Source organism: Arachis ipaensis, chromosome B07, assembly GCF_000816755.2.
Source record: "Arachis ipaensis cultivar K30076 chromosome B07, Araip1.1, whole genome shotgun sequence".
NCBI lineage: Eukaryota > Viridiplantae > Streptophyta > Magnoliopsida > Fabales > Fabaceae > Arachis > Arachis ipaensis.
In genome coordinates this window covers 84985597-84992928 of record NC_029791.2, presented here as the reverse complement: position 1 = coordinate 84992928, position 7332 = coordinate 84985597, and positions in this window count along the sequence as shown.

Here is a 7332-nt window from a genome sequence, read left to right as displayed (position 1 = left end):
TGCAGGATAATATTGAGGATGATAATGAAGATTAAGCTGTTTATCATTGTGGTTTATGGGTTAAGATGGAGTAATGTTGAGAATGGATACATGTATGGTAGACTAATTACTTTTATTAGAAGATACTTATATAGAATATAATATTTTAGTTTTTCGTAGAGTATTAGTAGTAAATTCTAAGTGGTCTCATGCCTATTTTGATATGGCTATGTTTAATTTAGTGTGAGATGTATGAATATTAGTACTTTTGGATCATTATAAATATATTTTATTTACAGATAATTTTTATTATTTAAAGAAATTATTTAGTATAATTATGTATTTATTTTTATTTTATAATATTTAACTCATTTAATTAAAAATACAGAATTATATATGTAATCATATTACTAAATATTATGTACAAAAAATTATTAGAATATATATATATATATATAGAAAATAAAAAAAAATGAGGAACCTAAGGCTACACTTATATAGAGTAGCTATGGTTATACAGAAAATTAAAAAAAAAATGAAGGACCTAAGGCTACACTTATATAGAGTAGCTATGGTATACAATGTGGCTACGCTTTATAGGTGATGCAGTAGCACTGAAAAGCGTAGCCTATTTTGGTAAAAATGGAAGTTGAAAAGCGTAGCCTTTGGTCCTGTACAACATCACTTCAAAAGCGCACCCTATTCCCAAACGCCAAAAGCATAGCCCTTGGTACAGAAAAGCGTAGCCTTTGAGAATAGGCAACGGCCGAATAGGAATCACCCCAGAAAGCGTAGCCGTAGCCCAGAAAGTGTAGCCATAGCCTAAGGCATCATTTTTTTCACTTTTGGCTACACTTTTCAAGTGTATCTGAATGGGTGTTTTTCTTGTAGTGTTTGGTTTTTTAGATACTAATCATAAGAGAGGGGTTATTGGGTTCTATCCTAAATTTTAGTAGATAAGGTAAGGTTTCTCAAGAACCTTTGTAAATTGATATATTATGAGTATTAGGTTTTGATTTATATGAAATATATGATGTTAGTTTGAATATTGGAGTTTGTTGGAATTGTCTTGGATACTTGGGAGCATTTGGTGTTGGATTGGTGACTTGGTTATGTTTGGAAGCTTTATTTGTACTCAATCGTGGATTTTGGTACATATTAGGAATCGGCTAAAATATGGTTTTGGTTCCCTCTATGTAATATAATATTTCTGGATACTTAGGCTAGTGACCTATAGGATAGGATTGGATTAAATTGGTTGTTGAATTTGTTGAATGATGATGTATGATGATTTGATGATTTTGGGTTATTTTGATGGGTGTTGGTATTGATGTTGATAAATGATGTTGGATGTTGAAGTTTAAGTTGATTTCTCATGATTAGTCGTGATGGAATGATGATTGATGAGTTTGTTATGTGAGAAATGGTTTAAAGCGATATAATTGGTAATTGGATATGAGAATTTGATGATATGAGTGGTGGAATGTGATACATATGGGAAGAAATGATGTGAGTTGAAGTTGGTGTGGTTTTGGTTGAAAATTTTGGTAAGTTGAGATCCTTATGGTCTTTGGTAAAATTGGATTTTTGATGAACTACAACGGATCATATCTTGAGCTACAATTTTTGGTACTTAATGAATTTTATATCAAAATAAAGATAATTCAAAGAGTTTTAAAATGGAATAAATTTTTTAGAGAGAGATATGATCGTTGGAAGTTGGGGTCAGAAATCTGAATTCTGTGTTGTAGAATTTTTTATTTCTGGTTTGTGTGCGCACGCACACTGCTGTGCGCATGCTCTGGACAATGGCTGTGTTTTAACTTATGCGTACGCACAGCCTTGTGTGCACCCACGCCTTATGTATTTTTTAAATCGTGCGCACGCGCACTCTTGTGCGCACGCACACACAGGGGGTGCCTACTATTGGGAGCGCTAGCGTGCTCTATGCGCACACACAACCTACAAAATTTTGCCAGTTGTGCGCGCGCACATGCTGGGAATGACAGTCTATTCAAGGCGATCGCACGTATCTGTGTCCGTGTCTAAAATGAAATCTTTTCCTTCTGTACGTATGCACACTTCTATGTGTACGCACACTTCTTGAAATTTCTTCTGTGCGTGCGTACGCACAACACTACACATATGCACACTGCCCTTTTTTTCAATCAAAATCTTGTTTTTGCTTGTTGTACCTTCCCAGCAAGCTTGTAATCTTACGTTACCCTTATCTAAGATCCTTTAGCTTTTTTTTAGGTGTCAACATATGGAGGATGCTTTAGGTAAGTTTAATTAGATATGTTTCTTGTAAAAAGTTTAGAAAACGGAGACTCAGGTTTCTGGAGTACTGAGGACAGTTTCCGTTGAGTGAGAAAGGGTTTAGGGTTTAGGGTTTAGGGTTTTCGTGGAGTTACTCTTGTAGACTCCACTTATTGATTGTCAACTCCTTTCTCACCACCCTCTTCCCATTCTTCCCCATAACTTAAGTCATATTTTGGAGGTTGTGTAATGTCGGCATCAACCTCCTCTTCAAATCCAATTGGGGAAGGTTTATCAAGATCATTAAGGGGATTGACCAATGTGGACAAAAAATCGTCAATGATGGAATCCACATCTTGATCAATCTCCCTCAACTCTCCCTTTACCTCTTCCGGTGCATTCATCTCACCTTCCTTCTCTTGTTGCGGTTCAAACCTTAGCTCCTCTCAGTTCACTTGAGACTCCACGTTTTTCTCCTCACTACACCCTTTTGGTAATCTTCCCCACTCCTCAAGGGTAATGCTTTGATCGGATGAGTGTAGTAGAACCAAGCAATTCACCGCTTCAGCTTTGGTAGCCATGAAGTGCCCTTGCTTCTTCCGAAATTCTTTTTGCTCTTGGAGAAGAGCCAGGAGGTCTTGTTGTTCTTGTGTCAAGGGTTGGAAAACTTCACAATGGGGTGAAAAAGGAAGTTCATTGTTTGGAAAAAAGGTTATATATGTGGAAGGTGGCTCATGTTGGTAAATATTTTGAGATGATTTGTAAGAAGGCGGATGCTAGTAGGGGTGTAGTATTTGAAGATGGGGTGATTAAGGATTTTGTTGGGGGTAGGGGTCATAGGTGCTTGGTGGTGAGGATGAATAATCAAAGTGAGATCCACCATATCTTTGGTTTGGGTATACACATTGGAGTGGGTTTGGCTCATTGTAACATGGAAGATGTTGCTCCTTCCTAATTGATTCCCCATCCTATGACGCAATCCGAAGTTGAAGTTATACTTCCCTACAAAATGATCACAGTCATACTCCAAACAAAAAGGGTGATAACTCACAGAGACAAATAAAAATTAAGAACAAACGATATCACTAAACAAAAGAAAGAAACACATATGTATAAACAAAAACAACCAAGCAACCAAAAAGTAAGATATATACACTATTGACATATTTACAACAACCAAAAACATGACACCAATCGCATGTTCCCCGGCAATGGCGCCAAAAACTTGGTGCATGGGAATTGTGCTGGTTTGGATTTTCACTCTAGAAAAGAGAATCACTTTGTTAATAGCATAGTCCAAATCGGAAATTAAATCCCAAACATCAAAGTTTGATTAAAAGGATTTGTCACAATCAACACAAAATAACCAGGAGTTTTAAACCCTGGGTTGTCTCCCTTGGACTATACAATTAAGATGTCACACTCTTGGTTGTGAAGAAAGGGGTTCCTTTAATCAAGGCACGAAAGATTCAAAGAACTAAGAAATAAAAGAACTAACCAATGATCAAAAAGGAAATTAATGCAATTAAAAGTGAAACAAGAACAAAATTAGTGAAAATGCGATATACGTATAAAAGAGCCTTGACTTGGGAATAAGAATTAAGGAATCCTATCATCTTCATAACTACAACTATGACAAATATCATGAGTTAATCTCACTTCATCAACCCCTAACATCGAGGAGAAAGTCAAGCAAGCATAATTGACCTTCATCCATAAGTCCTAGCTAACTCACTAATTAACTTAGTGAAAAGCAAGCGTCAATAGAAATAAGAATCAACTAACAACCAAGAATTACCATTAAATGTCGGACATTATGACTCTAGTTTCCTAGGAACTCATTTCCCAAGCCAAAGTGTGAAAACCTACTCAAAATCTATAGTTGCCATTTTCACAAACACCTTGTGGGCATAAAAACAAAACACGGTATATTGCAAAGAAAAATGAAAACTATAACCAAACTATTCACAATATCAACAATAGAAACTCAATTAAGCATATATAAACCATAAAAGACCAAATTCATAAACAAAAGATTCAAGAAATCAAAATTGCATATATTAACAAAATAACTTAAACCATAAGAAAATGTAACAAGAGTAGTGTAATTAAAGGGGAAATTAAAGAGTACTTACAATGAAATGAGCAAAATCCAAGATAAAATTTTAAACTATAAAATCTACAATGAAATCTATGTAAATCCTAAAAGATAATTTCCTAAACTACACTACTCCTACTCCTAATTATCTATCTCATGTATGTAATGAGGCCCCCCTTAGTGTATGTTAAATTCCCCTTGATATAGCCTTCAAATTGGCTTCAGCAACTCCAAAAATTGGGCCAAGAGAGCTCGAAATTTGCGAGTCACATGACTTTTTAATGAAGTGACACGCTGGAACTTGTGAATACGAACAGATGTGTCCGTACGCACACTTGCTGATTTTTCCACTTTTGCATACGCATAGGAAGGTGTGCATACGCACAGTTGATTGTGTGCTTCTCTTTTGTTTTCTTCATGAAATCTCTCATTTTGCATGCTTCTTTCCACTTTTGCCTAGCCATTCTTGCCTAGCCATTCTTGCCTATTGGACTTAAAATCACTTAACAAAACATATCACGGCATCGAATGGAATAAAAGTGGAATTAAAATGATCAATTTAAGCTCAAAAATGCATGTTTTCACATTTAAGTTCAAATTAGAGAGAAATCACAAAAGTATGCTATTTTGGTGAATAATTGTGAGTTTATGTGATAAAATCCGTTAAACTCAAGCCAAAAATTATCATCAAATTTGGACTCATCATCTCTGCATGCTATTCAATTGTTGAGTGATAAGACTCATCTGTTAAAATATGAGTTTGTTCTGAGCAAGAGGCTGCCGAGGATGATGACGTTGAGCCGACCCTAGATATGATCGTTTACCAACCACCAGAGCACCCATCACCACCATCTGGAGGTGACAATTCCTAGAGCCAATTGTCCCCCTGATTCTCATTCATGCACGGAGGACCATGCACTGCTTATGTGTGGGAAGATTCGCGACTTTTTGGGTGTAAAATTGTCTTCCAAACACTTTGCAATCTATTTTGTTTTTAGTTATTATGTTTTTGTGAATATTTCTTAGTACTTTTGACTTTTGCACTACATACTTTTATTTTGGTTGATTGTATATATCTTGATTTATTTTCGATTTTATAGCTAGTGTTGCATTTTCTCTTTACTTGATATAAATTCTATAGATATTAGTTGTGATTGAATATTGTGAATAGTATAGCGCCTAGTTCAATTTTGTCCTAATTATTCATAATGTTTTTTGGATAGGGAAATTAGAAAAAGAACAAGGAAATTTTTGAAATTTCATCGAACACAACGTACATACATACATACATACATACATACATACATACATACATACATACATAGGAAATAATCTTGGCAAAAACAACAAAAATTTTCAACAATTCTGTTAGGGCATGCCATTGATTTGATTTAGAGATTTGTTTTGAACTTGCTTGAATGGTTTAGTGGAACATAGAAAAGAGATAGAACAAAACATCCTGTGAGTTGTTGAGCCTATAATGTGTGGTTACACATTTCAACCATAATTTGATTCTATGTGTTATGCTCCTTTTATGATTGTGATCATGGTTTTGCTAGATTCTTTATTTCCGATGTTTGATGTTTTGAATGCATTTAGCATGATTGAGGCCATTTTTTAGTTAAAGCTCACAACCCATATGGCCAAACCCTTATGTCTACCATTGTGAGTTACTGCACCACCAACCTTAAGTCAAAAACCATGAATAACCTTGAATTGCATCTTTGATTAGCTTAGGTTGAGGAGTGTGTGTCATTTAAGTGTGAGAAAAATTTGTGGAAGAACATTGGTAGTGAATGAAAAAGTTATTTTTTAGGTATTCATTGAAAAAATTTGAAAAACGGATGCACATTCATGTATCAATTGGCTTTAACCATATGCATTTGTCATAGAAAGAGCAAAAGAAAAAGAAAGAAAAAAATGAATGAAATGAAAAAAATAATAACAAAAAGAGGACAAAGGTTGTCCCAAAGAATAGAAAAATGAATAAGAAATGCATATGTAGATTTGAATGAAAAGCATATATGAATGTTTGTAAAAAGAGAGGAATGGAAAGTTAGGATGCATTTTTTTTTGAATGGGTTGATATAGGTTAGGTGGGATACTTGAGCTAATCAGAGATTCAATTTCTTAGTCTACTTAACAATATTTATCTCACCTTAAGACTAACCTCATTACAACCCTAAGAAGTCCTCATGATATTTGCATACATGCATCAAATACTTGTTAATTGTTAGATGAAGAGCAATTCCTTGAAAGCATGATTAGAGGAGACTTGAGTGATTAAACCCTAAACACTGAGCATTTAGAGTGTATACACATCCAGTGAGGGGTTCAATTTCTCAATTCTATGTTTCCACCTCTGATTTTATGTTTCCTTGCAAGTTGCTTCATTTCATTTTGAAATTCGAATCAAGTCTTTGCATTTTGATCGCATTGAAATATTTCTTTGTTTAGCCCTATATGTCCATTTGCTTGCGTGGAAATTTGGTTGTTTATTTTTCCAATTCAATAGGAAACTATAATATTGATAGATATGGATAGCATTTAAGTATAATAGCATGCATATAGATAGCTTCATTGAGTAAGTTGTTTGCCCTTTGATCCTTCTCCTTGTTTTTGATTAGCATGAGGACTGCTATTGTTTAAGTGTGGGAGAATTGATGAATCCATATTTGATGATAAATTTTGACTTGAATTGAGTGGATTTCATCACATAAACCCACGCTTATTCGCTAAAATAGCATACTTTTGTGTTTTCTCTCTAAATTTCACCTAAATGTGAAAATATGTGTTTTTGTGCTTAAATTGATCAATTTAATTCCAGTTTTATTCCATTTGGTTTTGTGGTATGTTTTGTTAAGTGATTTCAGGTCAATTAGGCAAAATTGGTTTGCTAGAAGTAGAGGAAAGCATGTAAAAAAGGAGAACACATGAAGAAAACAAAGGAGGAGCACACATTGCAGTATGCGTACGCACACCTTCCTGTGCGTACG